General features: G+C 38.6%; 20 non-coding genes across 20 annotated transcripts; all 20 read right to left on the bottom strand.

Annotated features, from left to right (window-relative positions):
- Nucleotides 1-1,593: 1,593 nt before the first annotated feature.
- On the bottom strand, nucleotides 1,594-1,676 carry Trnal-cag (transfer RNA leucine (anticodon CAG)). Its single transcript has one exon. It is a non-coding gene; the product is annotated as a tRNA-Leu (tRNA).
- A 184-nt stretch (nucleotides 1,677-1,860) lies between these two features.
- On the bottom strand, nucleotides 1,861-1,943 carry Trnal-cag (transfer RNA leucine (anticodon CAG)). Its single transcript has one exon. It is a non-coding gene; the product is annotated as a tRNA-Leu (tRNA).
- A 182-nt stretch (nucleotides 1,944-2,125) lies between these two features.
- Trnal-cag (transfer RNA leucine (anticodon CAG)) lies at nucleotides 2,126-2,208 on the bottom strand. Its single transcript has one exon. It is a non-coding gene; the product is annotated as a tRNA-Leu (tRNA).
- A 185-nt stretch (nucleotides 2,209-2,393) lies between these two features.
- Nucleotides 2,394-2,476, bottom strand: Trnal-cag (transfer RNA leucine (anticodon CAG)). Its single transcript has one exon. It is a non-coding gene; the product is annotated as a tRNA-Leu (tRNA).
- Nucleotides 2,477-2,653: 177 nt separating this feature from the next.
- On the bottom strand, nucleotides 2,654-2,736 carry Trnal-cag (transfer RNA leucine (anticodon CAG)). The gene has a single exon. It is a non-coding gene; the product is annotated as a tRNA-Leu (tRNA).
- A 184-nt stretch (nucleotides 2,737-2,920) lies between these two features.
- Nucleotides 2,921-3,003, bottom strand: Trnal-cag (transfer RNA leucine (anticodon CAG)). Its single transcript has one exon. It is a non-coding gene; the product is annotated as a tRNA-Leu (tRNA).
- A 176-nt stretch (nucleotides 3,004-3,179) lies between these two features.
- Nucleotides 3,180-3,262, bottom strand: Trnal-cag (transfer RNA leucine (anticodon CAG)). The gene has a single exon. It is a non-coding gene; the product is annotated as a tRNA-Leu (tRNA).
- A 181-nt stretch (nucleotides 3,263-3,443) lies between these two features.
- Nucleotides 3,444-3,526, bottom strand: Trnal-cag (transfer RNA leucine (anticodon CAG)). Its single transcript has one exon. It is a non-coding gene; the product is annotated as a tRNA-Leu (tRNA).
- Nucleotides 3,527-3,708: 182 nt separating this feature from the next.
- Nucleotides 3,709-3,791, bottom strand: Trnal-cag (transfer RNA leucine (anticodon CAG)). Its single transcript has one exon. It is a non-coding gene; the product is annotated as a tRNA-Leu (tRNA).
- Nucleotides 3,792-3,976: 185 nt separating this feature from the next.
- On the bottom strand, nucleotides 3,977-4,059 carry Trnal-cag (transfer RNA leucine (anticodon CAG)). The gene has a single exon. It is a non-coding gene; the product is annotated as a tRNA-Leu (tRNA).
- Nucleotides 4,060-4,236: 177 nt separating this feature from the next.
- On the bottom strand, nucleotides 4,237-4,319 carry Trnal-cag (transfer RNA leucine (anticodon CAG)). The gene has a single exon. It is a non-coding gene; the product is annotated as a tRNA-Leu (tRNA).
- A 184-nt stretch (nucleotides 4,320-4,503) lies between these two features.
- Trnal-cag (transfer RNA leucine (anticodon CAG)) lies at nucleotides 4,504-4,586 on the bottom strand. The gene has a single exon. It is a non-coding gene; the product is annotated as a tRNA-Leu (tRNA).
- A 182-nt stretch (nucleotides 4,587-4,768) lies between these two features.
- Trnal-cag (transfer RNA leucine (anticodon CAG)) lies at nucleotides 4,769-4,851 on the bottom strand. Its single transcript has one exon. It is a non-coding gene; the product is annotated as a tRNA-Leu (tRNA).
- A 183-nt stretch (nucleotides 4,852-5,034) lies between these two features.
- Nucleotides 5,035-5,117, bottom strand: Trnal-cag (transfer RNA leucine (anticodon CAG)). Its single transcript has one exon. It is a non-coding gene; the product is annotated as a tRNA-Leu (tRNA).
- A 182-nt stretch (nucleotides 5,118-5,299) lies between these two features.
- Trnal-cag (transfer RNA leucine (anticodon CAG)) lies at nucleotides 5,300-5,382 on the bottom strand. The gene has a single exon. It is a non-coding gene; the product is annotated as a tRNA-Leu (tRNA).
- Nucleotides 5,383-5,567: 185 nt separating this feature from the next.
- Trnal-cag (transfer RNA leucine (anticodon CAG)) lies at nucleotides 5,568-5,650 on the bottom strand. The gene has a single exon. It is a non-coding gene; the product is annotated as a tRNA-Leu (tRNA).
- A 177-nt stretch (nucleotides 5,651-5,827) lies between these two features.
- Trnal-cag (transfer RNA leucine (anticodon CAG)) lies at nucleotides 5,828-5,910 on the bottom strand. The gene has a single exon. It is a non-coding gene; the product is annotated as a tRNA-Leu (tRNA).
- A 184-nt stretch (nucleotides 5,911-6,094) lies between these two features.
- Trnal-cag (transfer RNA leucine (anticodon CAG)) lies at nucleotides 6,095-6,177 on the bottom strand. Its single transcript has one exon. It is a non-coding gene; the product is annotated as a tRNA-Leu (tRNA).
- Nucleotides 6,178-6,360: 183 nt separating this feature from the next.
- Nucleotides 6,361-6,443, bottom strand: Trnal-cag (transfer RNA leucine (anticodon CAG)). The gene has a single exon. It is a non-coding gene; the product is annotated as a tRNA-Leu (tRNA).
- Nucleotides 6,444-6,616: 173 nt separating this feature from the next.
- On the bottom strand, nucleotides 6,617-6,699 carry Trnal-cag (transfer RNA leucine (anticodon CAG)). The gene has a single exon. It is a non-coding gene; the product is annotated as a tRNA-Leu (tRNA).
- Between the last annotated feature and the right edge of the window lie 9,175 nt (nucleotides 6,700-15,874).

The raw sequence follows: 15,874 nt of genomic DNA, 5'->3' as shown, positions 1-15,874 counted from the left end.
CTAATCAAGTTATCAACCTTGTAAGTAGTTGTAAAGCTCGGTCAGTGCGCTGATTATATAACATATATCTTCTACCAAAATCCTTCCAATCTGCTTGCATAATTATTTCTTACCACTTGATGGCTAAAAGTGTTTTAAAATTCACACGGCGTGTTGTATGCAAACTAGGTTATAGGTCGCCTACAAATACAGTGATTTGAAAATTGTGTAGTATATAAAGCTAATCAAACTATTATCATATATGCTATGAAGATACTTGCTTTAAGATATTGACGAGTTTGTATAATGATATCCTATATAATCTGCAGTGTCATTATTGACAAAAAAATAGTAACAAAAAATTAACAGGAGATTCAACGCAACAAAAGCTTTGAATTTTGAGTTGGCGTACAATATTCACACCAATATCTGCATTACGTTTGTTAAATTCTGTTTTAAACATGAATTTCATATATTTACGTCACAGTTATAATGGATTTGGGAGTCGATAGGAAGACACTTAAACTATGGATCTAACATTTCAGTTTTTAAATTTCACTGCCTCTTTGTCTCATTTCTTTAACCAATCACTTTACGAGTTCATTCTAATAACATACACGTGATGTGACGTCACCCTGTCACCTTAAGTTTAGGAATAATAATTAACTGTAGGAGATTCTTCGAGAATGATGTATGATATTCGTTGCTTAATAATTTAATAAATCACACATAACTTGAAGAATGAATTGCCGTATAGGACAGAACAAAGTACCACAACTTTCGAACGTTAAGTTTAAAAAGTATGAGTTAAAAAGTTGACTAAAAACAGCGAGACCAACAATTTAATTTATATCTTTGAATCTCACGATATGGTCACATCCCTCCAAGCTGTGAACAGAAAAGATCAATTTGATTGTTTGGGTTTTAACAAAACAACCGATTCACACAGAGATTACAGTAACTACTGTAAATCATAAAACTTAGTACCACAGTAAAAGCTAGATTGTGCTGACAAATCGTATAATTCGGTAACATGTGCTATTAGGATTACATTAAGAACTGAGTATATGTGTCTTTCGAACAAATCCCAAACAATATATATATATATATTGTTCAGGTTTGTATTTTTATTATATATATAATGTAATGCCCGTTAGAGCAATTTTGCTGTGGTAACTTTCTAGTTGTGTGTATGTGGTGCTTATTATATTGTAACGTATGTCAGAGTTAGTTCCCTTTTTTTCCAAGCTGTAAAGATTTTATTTACTGTATAATTTGTATATTTATAAATGTTTTCTATAACGAAATTGAAGATAGGATGAAAGAAAGATGAAGTTATGTGTGTGTTGCCTATTCTTCGTGTTTCTATTTATTCCCACTATTTAAAGGTTGAATATATTGTATACTTTGGGGGGGGGGGGAGGGGAATTACTGTTTTGTACGAAGAAATTTTCAATAATAAACTGAATAAAAATACAGAAAGTTTGTATTACAGAAAGCGAGCCTGATTCTATTAGTCGTGAGTGCAGCATAAAGAACGATACACAATTGAATTGCCTAATCTCATGCCAAAAGCTCACCTTAATATAAAGTTTTAAAAAATGAAAAAACAGATGCCAGAAGTGGGATTCGAACCCACGCCTACAGAGTAGACTGCGACCTGAACGCAGCGCCTTAGACCGCTCGGCCATCCTGACTACATAACAATTTTATAGAAGTCAGTGCCTTTATCATATTCCACACAAAGATGTTATTGTACGGTTCTCTTGAAAAAAGAAATTTGTATTTACTATCGGACGACTGCTCCGTTAAAGAGGGGCTATAAACAGTTAAAAACAATTTGATCTCAGAACAAAAATAAAATTGTGGAGACAAAAAACATGTCAGAAGTGGGATTCGAACCCACGCCTACAGAGTAGACTGCGACCTGAACGCAGCGCCTTAGACCGCTCGGCCATCCTGACTATATAAGAATTTTATAGAAGTCAGTGCCTTTATCTATTTCCAACAGAGATGTTATTGTACGGTTCTCTTGAAAAAGAAATTTGTATTTACTATCGGACGAATGCTCCGATAAAGAGGGGCTATAAACAGTTAAAAACAATTTGATCTCAGAACAAAAATAAAATTGTGGAGACAAAAATCATATCAGAAGTGGGATTCGAACCCACGCCTACAGAGTAGACTGCGACCTGAACGCAGCGCCTTAGACCGCTCGGCCATCCTGACTACATAACAATTTTATAGAAGTCAGTGCCTTTATCATATTCCACACAACGATGTTAATTGTTCGTTTCACATGAAAAATGAATTTGTATTTACTATCGGACGACTACTTCGTTAAAGAGGAGCTCTAAGCAGTTATAAAACAATTTGATCTCCAAAGAACAAATAAAATTGTGGAGACAAAAACATGTCAGAAGTGGGATTCGAACCCACGCCTACAGAGTAGACTGCGACCTGAACGCAGCGCCTTAGACCGCTCGGCCATCCTGACTACATATTTTATAGAAGTCAATGCCTTTATCTATTTCCAACAGAGATGTTATTGTACGGTTCTCTTGAAAAAGAAATTTGTATTTACTATGGGACGTCTGCTCCGTTAAAGAGGAGCTCTAAGAAGTAAAATACAATTTGATCTCAGAATAAAAATAAAATTGTGGAGACAAAAACATGTCAGAAGTGGGATTCGAACCCACGCCTACAGAGTAGACTGCGACCTGAACGCAGCGCCTTAGACCGCTCGGCCATCCTGACTATACATACGAATTTCATAGAAGTCAGTGCCTTTATCATATTCCACACAAAGATGTTATTGTTCGTTTCATATGAAAGAGGAATTTGTATTTACTATGGGACGTCTGCTCCGTTAAAGATGAGCTCTAAGAAGTAAAAAACAATTTGATCTCAGAATAAAATTCAAATTGTGAAGACAAAAACATGTCAGAAGTGGGATTCGAACCCACGCCTACAGAGTAGACTGCGACCTGAACGCAGCGCCTTAGATCGCTCGGCCATCCTGACTACATATTTTATAGAAGTCAATGCCTTTATCTATTTCCAACAGAGATGTTATTGTACGGTTCTCTTGAAAAGAAATTTGTATTTACTATGGGACGTCTGCTCCGTTAAAGAGGAGCTCTAAGAAGTAAAATACAATTTGATCTCAGAATAAAAATAAAATTGTGAAAACAAAAACATGTCAGAAGTGGGATTCGAACCCACGCCTACAGAGTAGACTGCGACCTGAACGCAGCGCCTTAGATCGCTCGGCCATCCTGACTACATAACAATTTTATATAAGTCTGTGCCTTTATCTATTTCCAACAGAGATGTTATTGTTCGGTTCTCTTGAAAAAGAAATTTGTATTTACTATCGGACGACTGCTCCGGTAAAGAGGAGCTCTAAGAAGTTAAAAACAATTTGATCTCAGAACAAAAATAAAATTGTGGAGACAAAAACATGTCAGAAGTGGGATTCGAACCCACGCCTACAGAGTAGACTGCGACCTGAACGCAGCGCCTTAGACCGCTCGGCCATCCTGACTATATAAGAATTTTATAGAAGTCAGTGCCTTTATCTATTTCCAACAGAGATGTTATTGTACGGTTCTCTTGAAAAAGAAATTTGTATTTACTATCGGACGAATGCTCCGATAAAGAGGGGCTATAAACAGTTAAAAACAATTTGATCTCAGAACAAAAATAAAATTGTGGAGACAAAAATCATGTCAGAAGTGGGATTCGAACCCACGCCTACTGAGTAGACTGCGACCTGAACGCAGCGCCTTAGACCGCTCGGCCATCCTGACTACATAACAATTTTATAGAAGTCAGTGCCTTTATCATATTCCACACAACGATGTTAATTGTTCGTTTCACATGAAAAATGAATTTGTATTTACTATCGGACGACTACTTCGTTAAAGAGGAGCTCTAAGCAGTTATAAAACAATTTGATCTCCAAAGAACAAATAAAATTGTGGAGACAAAAACATGTCAGAAGTGGGATTCGAACCCACGCCTACAGAGTAGACTGCGACCTGAACGCAGCGCCTTAGACCGCTCGGCCATCCTGACTACATATTTTATAGAAGTCAATGCCTTTATCTATTTCCAACAGAGATGTTATTGTACGGTTCTCTTGAAAAAGAAATTTGTATTTACTATGGGACGTCTGCTCCGTTAAAGAGGAGCTCTAAGAAGTAAAATACAATTTGATCTCAGAATAAAAATAAAATTGTGGAGACAAAAACATGTCAGAAGTGGGATTCGAACCCACGCCTACAGAGTAGACTGCGACCTGAACGCAGCGCCTTAGACCGCTCGGCCATCCTGACTATACATACGAATTTCATAGAAGTCAGTGCCTTTATCATATTCCACACAAAGATGTTATTGTTCGTTTCACATGAAAGAGGAATTTGTATTTACTATGGGACGTCTGCTCCGTTAAAGATGAGCTCTAAGAAGTAAAAAACAATTTGATCTCAGAATAAAATTCAAATTGTGAAGACAAAAACATGTCAGAAGTGGGATTCGAACCCACGCCTACAGAGTAGACTGCGACCTGAACGCAGCGCCTTAGACCGCTCGGCCATCCTGACTATATAAGAATTTTATAGAAGTCAGTGCCTTTATCATATTTCCCACAGAGATGTTATTGTTCGTTTCTCATAAAAAATGAATTTGTTTTTACTATCGGACGACTGCTCCGTTAAAGAGGGGCTATAAACAGTTAAAAACAATTTGATCTCAGAACAAAAATAAAATTGTGGAGACAAAAACATGTCAGAAGTGGGATTCGAACCCACGCCTACAGAGTAGACTGCGACCTGAACGCAGCGCCTTAGACCGCTCGGCCATCCTGACTATATAAGAATTTTATAGAAGTCAGTGCCTTTATCTATTTCCAACAGAGATGTTATTGTACGGTTCTCTTGAAAAAAGAAATTTGTATTTACTATCGGACGACTGCTCCGATAAAGAGGGGCTATAAACAGTTAAAAACAATTTGATCTCAGAACAAAAATAAAATTGTGGAGACAAAAAACATGTCAGAAGTGGGATTCGAACCCACGCCTACAGAGTAGACTGCGACCTGAACGCAGCGCCTTAGACCGCTCGGCCATCCTGACTATATAAGAATTTTATAGAAGTCAGTGCCTTTATCTATTTCCAACAGAGATGTTATTGTACGGTTCTCTTGAAAAAGAAATTTGTATTTACTATCGGACGAATGCTCCGATAAAGAGGGGCTATAAACAGTTAAAAACAATTTGATCTCAGAACAAAAATAAAATTGTGGAGACAAAAATCATGTCAGAAGTGGGATTCGAACCCACGCCTACAGAGTAGACTGCGACCTGAACGCAGCGCCTTAGACCGCTCGGCCATCCTGACTACATAACAATTTTATAGAAGTCAGTGCCTTTATCATATTCCACACAACGATGTTAATTGTTCGTTTCACATGAAAAATGAATTTGTATTTACTATCGGACGACTACTTCGTTAAAGAGGAGCTCTAAGCAGTTATAAAACAATTTGATCTCCAAAGAACAAATAAAATTGTGGAGACAAAAACATGTCAGAAGTGGGATTCGAACCCACGCCTACAGAGTAGACTGCGACCTGAACGCAGCGCCTTAGACCGCTCGGCCATCCTGACTACATATTTTATAGAAGTCAATGCCTTTATCTATTTCCAACAGAGATGTTATTGTACGGTTCTCTTGAAAAAGAAATTTGTATTTACTATGGGACGTCTGCTCCGTTAAAGAGGAGCTCTAAGAAGTAAAATACAATTTGATCTCAGAATAAAAATAAAATTGTGGAGACAAAAACATGTCAGAAGTGGGATTCGAACCCACGCCTACAGAGTAGACTGCGACCTGAACGCAGCGCCTTAGACCGCTCGGCCATCCTGACTATACAGACGAATTTCATAGAAGTCAGTGCCTTTATCATATTCCACACAAAGATGTTATTGTTCGTTTCACATGAAAGAGGAATTTGTATTTACTATGGGACGTCTGCTCCGTTAAAGATGAGCTCTAAGAAGTAAAAAACAATTTGATCTCAGAATAAAATTCAAATTGTGAAGACAAAAACATGTCAGAAGTGGGATTCGAACCCACGCCTACAGAGTAGACTGCGACCTGAACGCAGCGCCTTAGACCGCTCGGCCATCCTGACTATATAAGAATTTTATAGAAGTCAGTGCCTTTATCATATTTCCCACAGAGATGTTATTGTTCGTTTCTCATAAAAAATGAATTTGTTTTTACTATCGGACGACTGCTCCGTTAAAGAGGGGCTATAAACAGTTAAAAACAATTTGATCTCAGAATAAAATTCAAATTGTGAAGACAAAAATCATGTCAGAAGTGGGATTCGAACCCACGCCTACAGAGTAGACTGCGACCTGAACGCAGCGCCTTAGACCGCTCGGCCATCCTGACTACATAACAATTTTATAGAAGTCAATGCCTTTATCATATTTCCCACAAAAATGTTATTGTTCGTTTCTCATGAAAAAGAATTTGTATCGGACGACTGCTCCGTTAAAGAAGAGCTCTAAGAAGTAAAAAACAATTGATCTCAGAATAAAAATAAAATTGTGAAGACAAAAACATGTCAGAAGTGGGATTCGAACCCACGCCTACAGAGTAGACTGCGACCTGAACGCAGCGCCTTAGACCGCTCGGCCATCCTGACGATGCCTCTAATGACTGAATTTTGTGGCATTAAATTGTTCTGTAGAATGACATGCATGTAGAACATTCGACATATGAACATAAAACATCAAAGCCTGTAACAGAAAGTCGACGGTTTGATATGAATAATCAAAATTCGACATATGGAGGCGAATGCAGATTATTCATTTTATTTCCAATGTCCCTTGTTTAACTTTTCTGAGAGTGCCTTAAACTGGTCGGCTTTCAGGAAAAGTCACACAGGAAAGAACCTAGGCACGAAAAACCAAACAAGGAACCGACAGATCCGCTCTGAACCCCAGTTCCCTTGCATCGAGACTGTGACTGTGTGCTACACATGATCTTAGCTAGCCAAAAGGCCGAGAAGCAAGTAGTATAGGTTTTAAAATAAATCCCGCAGGAAATTTAACCTGGGCTCGTAGAAACCAAACAACGAACCGACTGATCGACTCTCAACCCCAGTCCTCTTGCATTGTGACTGTGTGGTCGTCGTCGGTTGTGTCTCATCAGAAGCAAGTAGTGAATACGTCATTGTAGGAGATGTATAATAGAGCTTTATAAATATTCACGATCTCTCCGGTAGGCCAAGTTAGTATGCATACCAATTTTGTGCTTTTCCACAATTGTGAAAACTCTACACTGTCATTTTTCACGAAGTAGACACATGCATCCATATCAAATGCACTATTTCTCACAACCTACATGATTAATTGGATACTTTATGTGCATACGTCGCAATCTAAACCACATAACGAGAATATAACCCACAAAAGTTTTGGTAACCCTTTTATAATGAATATGCAAATTGAGAGTGTCCCGATGTGTGGTAACTGATACAAAACTGTTATAAAGTGTAATGGTGCATTCACACAAACATTAAATAATGGGTTTTAAGTCATTTTAACCCACCATTAAATAAATATGCAAATTAAGAGTGTCCCGATGGGTGGTAACTGATCAAAATCGGTTATAAAGGTTGCAAAGGTTAAATAATGGGTTTTAAGTCATCATACCCCTCATTAAATTCCATTTATTCTACAACGAATATATGCGAATGTTAATTTACGTTATAACGGCATTTTTACATTCATTACGTTTCACAGAACGGGCAATGAACGATGAATATGCATGCTAAATATCGTTTACCATTATTTTAGCCTTGAGAAACTGCTATATAGTAAAAACGTCGTGCCACAGTAATATAACGTCAAACATTAAAAGACATCAACATAATTTCTGCCATTAGTATCAGTGATTTCAGCCTTTTTTTAAAACGTAATTGTACCATTTGTGATGTGATAAGAATCTTCTGTACCACCAGGTGTACGATCTGAGAAATACCAAGATGCGTCCCAATTTATTGCGTTCCTTTTCACGGTATACGTAATAAAGGGCGCCCTTCGACTGACCTGTTCAGAGTAAGACTCTGGACCTGTTCAAAACAGAGGATCTCTTCTGTACGTTCAAAGGAGTGCGCTCTAAGGAAATAAAGTTTTACCGTAGCGGTGCGGCTTTTTAGTATATAAGACTTTAGCAAGAATTGTACCGTAAGATACCAAGTATGGAACGTCAAAAGGACCACAGGTGGAATCGCTACCTGAACCCTAAACAGGCGGTGCTACTACCCTAAACAGGAGGTGCTACTACCCTTAACAGTAGGTGCTATAACCCTAAACAGGAGGTGTTACTATCTTAAACAGGAGGTGCTACTACTCTAAACGAGAGATGCTACTACCCTAAACAGGAGATGCTACTACCCTAAACAGGAGGTTCTACTTCTCCTAGGTGACGATGCTACTATCATGAAGGTGGCGCTACTGCTCTAAAAAGTCAACGCTAGTACTACTTCAGGCGCAACGCTACTGTAAATTGGTGGCACTACTACCCTAAACGGAAGGTGCTACTACTCCAAGTTAGAGTCGCTACTATACCCTAAACAGGGTTAGATACTTTTTTGTAACTACAAGCTGTTTCCAAAACAAACCGAAGTGAAGGTTAATACCCTTAAAATATTCGAGTTATTTCTTTTGGGCAAACGTGCCCTCACCGTTTGGCTGCATGAAAGAGTTGAGTAAAAGTTAAACATTTATATAGATATATCAACTCTGCCAATTTCTGATGGGTAAATATAGTTGCTAAAATGTTTGCACAAGCTTTGGCAGAATGTGGTAAATTGATCATTAATCTGCCTTACGGCCATTAGTGTAAGTGGTTCGTTTTTTTTAATCTTCTCAGCAACCAGCTTGTTGGTGGTGACATTCTGATGAGGTCACTCAAATAAACCACCTATCCTGACAAGAAGATCTACTTTGGCGAATAGCGAGGTCGATAGTGTGGTCGTTCTTATTATAATTAGCACAATTACATCATTAATGAAAGTTATAGGGAGGAATTTTACTCTATACTATACAGTGCAGTGTTATTTTTTTTACTTTGCTAACCCGTGCATTTGACAGTTAAAAATAATTAGACCAAAACTGAACTTGGAGCAAACAGGTGTGATGTCAAAGAAGTACACCTTAAAATATATATTTTTTTCATTTAGAGGTGACACATATACACAACCATCGGTACAGGTCTCTTTGATAAAGACAGCTATTATGAACAACTTCCACAAAGAGCTAAAGCAATCTATATGGGAGATAACACAGATTTGGGTCACAAACTTGTCTAATGATCAAGTCTCAACAATGACATCATCCAACCACATGTGCTCGTATTGTTTACAATGTTTTTCTACTACGATGTGTATTTTCTGTAATGGAGATGGTTTTGCTAAGCCGAATTAAAAGGCATTGAAGACTCGCGCACAAAGAAACGTCTCATGCCGGTAATCTGACCTAGTTTCGAATGAGGTGGAACAGAAGTGTTAGACACCACCATCGATCCCAGAAAATACACACGCAGCTTGCTACTGTCGGTAATTAGACACTCGTGTACAGTCAATACATACAGCTACGGTCAATACCCACAACGCAGTGTACATAGCAGCGATGGAAATCTCAGGTCTAGATAAAAGATAACAAGGTATCACGTTTCATTACCGTCTGCATTTTGCAGCGACACGTAAAAAAATGTTCACTTACAAGCAACGGAACGTTAAAGTGGCCATGACACGAAAATTTCAACGTCCTGTCTTTTTGGGATCCATCTAAGAATGCTCTCTAGAACATATATCAACCATTCTGCCAGTTAAAAATTTGCTTTTTCCCTTCGAAAATTGAGATTTAATTTACCCTCTTCGGGCTTGAAAAGTTCGTTCGGCTGAAAATTTTCCTAATCTCATGACGTCATGTGACGTCATGTTATGAACACGATTGGGCTCTCGCTGATTCCTCCGAACACATATACTGTATACTTACAGTACGATAAGTGTACATAAATACACAAAACAATCGATAACAAGTCGGCGCGAAATCAGATCGAAATTTCCCGTGGAATGTCAGATTTAGAACCAAATGCGGCAACCGAAGTTCAAAGTGATAGTGGTTCTTCACCAGGCAGTGAAATTGGGCTATAATTAGAGTGCCCTTTCTCATATTCGAAGCAGAGAGTAAAGGCGATGATCATGCCAATATTGAACCGAACGTTGAGGGTGGACCTGAGGTGTTAGAACCGTATCAGTTCGAGCCTGTTAAAAGAGCCGAAATTGAAGCTCCACAACATATCGAAGAAGAAACCCCTTCCGGGCCTGACTTTAGAATCCGTACCATATGAATGTGAAGGCTTACTTCGAATCGGCAGAATAACAACTGTATAATCCGGCTGAACGTGTGTGTTCGCATCGGCTTGGTTCAATAGAATAACAGTCAGTGAATAGGTGCGTCGCGTGAATGATTCACTTGAATGAATTAAAGGGGTATAGTTAAATAAGCCAGAGAAGCCAGAGGTACGGATTCTAAATCAGTACCAGTCGTTGTTTATGTCGACCCGTTAAAGCCCATTTGTTTTATTTCATAAAAAAAGGAGGGATCGTAGTATGCTTCCGCGAAGTGTTCGCTACATACGGAGCTGTATACTGGCTAGGCCCAGTGAAATCGGCGCTGGTGTTGTGCACTAACTTGGTCATAATCGCCGTGTTTTTTCGTCATTCAGCCATGGATGATAGCTAATTGCACGGGTTATTATATTTATGCAGCCCCCAATAACACAACGGACCGGCATTTCTCTCGGATAGTTTACAACAGTTGTAAAACAAACTTGAAATTTTTAACGATATAGCGTTATACAGTGGTTGTTCTGTCAGTGTAAATGTGCGTGTATGTGGAACGGTATGATCGTCGCGCACCCGGTACATGCCATGGCTTGGCACTTGTGTTGCTAACATGACGTCATCGTTGTCTTGTTTTTGAAATCGCATTTTTCAGAGGTCTGTTTTCGGATGCGATTATTAAAACGTTAATTTCTAACTAGTCCTTGATGTTGTGAAGGTGATGAGGATAGTTCTGAACATAGATTTTCTCATAGATTCAGAGGAAGTTACTCTCCATTAGTTGGATTTTTCATGTCATGGCCTCTTTAACTTTTTTCGATAGCGGCACGCTGTTGGGGCGAGTCTTCAATGCCTTTAACATATTCATCCTCTTTACATTACCTGGGTTTGGTTTACAGTGTCAACACTGTTAACATTCTACCTTGAAAATATGAAAGAAAAACAGTGAGAGATAGTATAAGGTTTCAGATATCAGTGACAGCTTGTAAACTAGGATATATCATGAACGAATCAACGTTCCACCTAGCTGTTAGAGGTAGTTGTCCTTCCCGGAGATCGTTGTTAAACCAAATATGATGGTTGGCTTTGTATCTTCCCAAGTACTTTTTCAAACTTAGGGATGCATTTAACACAACGTACAAAGGCGAGCCATATTTACGCTTGTCACTGTCTTATTGAAAACTTGAAATTTCACATGCGCTAATGCACAACATTGGAACCGTGCCCAACCCAATGTCAAACCAGTGACAACTAAAGAAAAAAACACAATTCGTTCTGTCAGTTTTGCAAATATCACATCGCACCTATCTGTTTGCATAGAGTTGATCCACGACACAAATTGTGACATTTTTAATGCTCAATACCACGATAGCGTTTTCATCTGTCAAAATAGTTGTTCGTGGACTATAGCTTTCCTTCTACGTTGGCTACCGTAAACAAACTATTGGGGGAAAAACGTTGCAGTTAACCTGAAAGTTTAAATCTGTCATAGTAATGGTTTTTAGAAAGGAGTGATCTCTCAAAGGTTTGAACTGCATGCAATCCTTTAGCATAACATTTTTTTTATACACACTGTGTGAAAACATTTAAATTCCGCTTGTAATAAATCACTAAGAAAGGTCAACGAGTTGACCCTTTAGATGTTATTTTTACCAATATCATTTCATTTCTTTGTGAATATGAAAGGGAAATTCGTTACGTTTTCAATATACCTGTCGATCGACAAGCCGTGAGCCTACCGTGGGCAATTATTCAGTACAGATTTCACTTGTGTCGTACAGAGTTCTACTCATTAAATGTTGCACGTAGGACTACTGATAATGTAGTTTAACGTTGATATCCTATGCCTAGAAATAATTTAAACTAAACTTTGAATGTCTGCCGAAAAACTGCTAACAGTACATTAAAACAGTGACTGCTCAAAGAACCCAGTTGACAAGGGCGAATATTCATTGTGTTTAACCGGGGTGGGTGTATGTCGACTTCGAGACCGAATATGCTTTTCTATGACTTCTGTGACTGGCCTAGGAAGGTTTCGAAACATAAACAAAGAAAAGCGTCAGTGTGTTCATTATAATAACGACTGCATTATACTCAGAGACGTATAGAAGTTTATTTCCAAAGTTGCGTGCATTGTATAGTACAAGGATGGAAGTGAAGTGAAGGGGGTGGGGGTGGGGGTAGCATTTTCAGCGATTTTTGAAGCCAAAAAATAATTGCAGAAATGGGGATTCATCTGAAATTGTCAAAATTTTACCAAATGATTAAGGGGTACTTATCACTCGTACCTCAGGTCAAACACTTCTCTGCTCACTGTTAAAATATTTATGAACTTGTGGGCAAATCCAATGAGTATAAAGATTCATTTCAACATGTTCTTGATTCCATATTTCGTGAACACAAACAGATGGCGAAACCAGATGTAGTTGTGATATTACCCTTACCTGGGAACTTAGGCGTAAGGTGAAAATAAAGAGCCAACGTCACTTTTTGGGCATCTTCTTCCACCCCCCCCCTCCCCCACTAAACGTACGCCCCTGCCAACATAACTAATAAGGACTTTCATTTGTAACTTCTTTCTTTTCTTTGTCCTACCTATACACGATCGGATATAAAGGTGTTTCACCTCTTGCGTTTGCCACTCTTTGCAGAGTTACGTATTTACAAGATGAGCCAAGAAACAAAAGTAATACAATCATTCCTAACACAAAAACCAATATATGTTACTCTGTTAGCCTGGCCCGGCATGGTCTACAACTATAGCAACAGCTTCCCAGTCGATATAACTTTCATCATTAATTTTTAAATGCAGCACGCAATCAGGAAAACAATGTTCACATAGCCTACAAGTTCTGTAAAATTATCTAACTTGAGCAGGTAAAACTTGGCATGAAGAATACTTCATCTAAGTTTTGACTTAAAAGCTCAGTGGAAATAAATAATAAATAATTTTTATATTAATAATCATTAGTTTTATTGAGTTTTCTGTCGTTAAACATTTTGAGCTGAATAAAATTCGCAAGATTTTTAAACGAGTCCGTAGATTCTGCAAACTTCAATCAAAATTGGCAAGCCCAGTCTAACAGATCATGCACCAATCTAATCTTTTTGTTTTGTTTACGACCGTTAGGCCTAGGACTTATTTTCACTTTCGTGGCTAGCCTGTGTTAGGTCCATTCTCTTGAATAGTATGTTTCTTTCGGTCTTACCGATGTAGCTTGCGAAATTGTGTCATTTCCTTATAAACAGGTGTTTTCAGACGTTTCCTCCGTGATATTGGGTAAAAAGAAAGTAGACTATACGAATATAGATAGGTTACCTTTGTGTAAATGAACATGTTGATATGGGCGGTGGCAGTGATTTACTGTAAATCGTTCGCGCAATAACGGCAACAGAATATAAATTTCTTTCTTTCGATTGCGACAGTTTTCTCCATTAAACCCACCTGGTCAGAGTGCATTAAGAATAAGAAACATTGAATCTGGTTCGGAAGTTTGTTTTCCGATATTCATCAGCAAACACGTATTGAGACTTTAACATTGTACTGGCAGACGGGTTTAAGCATTGTCCTTCTTTCTATATTTCTAATGATATCATTTTGACTTCCACCCAGAAAAAAATGTCAGTATCCATTAAACTTTTCTCCAATATTTTAAGCTGGTGAAGCACTGTATCTCTTTAATAAGCCCAAACGGGGGGAGTATGTATCTCTAAAGGAATAACCCGAATATCTTAATAGCATTATCCTTCACTGTGGTTTGTTTTAGAAACAGGTCATAGTTACAGAGTAGTATCGACCCCTGTTTAAGGTAGTATAGCGACTTCAATTTGGGGTAGTAGCAGCTTCCGTTTAGGGTAGTAGTATAGTAGTGTCGTGTAAACTGAGGATGTAACAGGTACTCTCCAGAAGTAGAGGCCAGGTAATTAAAAAAATAATAATAATAATAAATAATTAGACGGAAGAAAGTTCCAGTTGAGTATTGATCAAATTTTATTACAAGTAAATATCCTGTTGTTATAACTTAGTCTTAAGATGAGAATTAAGGTGAGGAACGTATTATATTATATTGATTCCTTCATGTTATAGAAAAAGAAACTCCATTCCAGTCTGATCCAACCATCAAACACTTACATTTCACGGAGGTCGTGAAAAAGTAGGAATTACATATGAAAATACTTGTTTCGGGTTTGGCAAGTTAACCTTAAAAAATATTAATACATTCAACTATCTTGGAATAATACATAAGAATATGATCGTGAGATGTAGCACCTCATGTTTAGGGCAGTAGCACCTCCTGTTTAGGGCAGTAGCATATCCTGTTTAGGGTAGTGGCACCTCCTGTTTAGGGTAGTGTCACCTCCTGTTTAGGGTAGCGGCACCTCCTGTTTAGGGTAGTAGCACCTCCTGGTAAGGGTAGAAGCACCTACTGTTTAGGTAGTAGCACCTCCTGTTCAGGGCAGTAGCACCTGCTATTTAGGGTAGTAATACCTTCTGTTTAGGGTAGTAGCAACTCCTGTTTATGGTAGGAACACCTCCTGTTTAGGGCAGTAGCACCTCCTGTTTAGGGCAGTAGAATATCCTGTTTAGGGTAGTGGCACCTCATGTTTAGGGTAGTGTCACCTCCTGTTTAGGGTAGTGGCACCTCCTGTTTAGGGTAGTAGCAACTCCCGGTAAGGGTAGATGCACCTACTGTTTAGGTAGTAGCTCCTCCTGTTTAGGGCAGTAGCACCTGCTATTTAGGGTAGTAATACCTTCTGTTTAGGGTAGTATTAACTCCTGTTTAGGGTAGGAACACCTCCTGTTTAGGGCAGTAGCACCTCCTGTTTAGAGCTGTGGCACCTCCTGTTTAGGGTAGTCACATATCCTGTTTAGAGTGGTAGCACCTCCTGTTTAGGGCTGTGGCACCTCCTGTTTAGGGTAGTCACATATCCTGTTTAGAGTGGTAGCACCTCCTGTTTAGAGTAGCCTATCACCTGCTATTTAGGTAGTAATACCTCCTGTTTAGAGTAGTAGCACCTCCTGTTTGAGAAGCCTAGCACCTGCTGTTAAGGGTAGCAACGCCACCTGTGGTCCTTTTGGCGTTCCGTACTTTTGGCATTCCAAATACCAGGTTACTCCACTTCAGGTCTTCGACCGATTAGCGCGCCAAACCGAGTAATGTGGTCTCATACATGTGCAGGGTTAAAAGCTACAACTTATTGGACATTCAATGCACCTGAACAACGTAGTGGAGGAGAAATCGTTGCAAAATTCCATACAACTTTTACATACGTGGTGAGATTATCAAGAAACCACAATGAACTTAATTTTGATTAAGGTTATGAACATTGCGTCCTAAATTAAACCAAAATAACAGTTATATGAGGATACGAAAATCACGTACAGCTCCTTATTGAATAGTGTTATGAATATGAAGATCAGCATTTAGTGACGTCATTCACTGACCTTTTTTAATTCCCTTTG

Source organism: Apostichopus japonicus, chromosome 15 (assembly GCF_037975245.1).
Source record: "Apostichopus japonicus isolate 1M-3 chromosome 15, ASM3797524v1, whole genome shotgun sequence".
Classification (NCBI taxonomy): Eukaryota; Metazoa; Echinodermata; class Holothuroidea; order Aspidochirotida; family Stichopodidae; genus Apostichopus; species Apostichopus japonicus.
The sequence above is the reverse complement of the archived record's forward strand: the minus strand, read 5'-3'. Positions and strand labels throughout refer to the sequence as shown.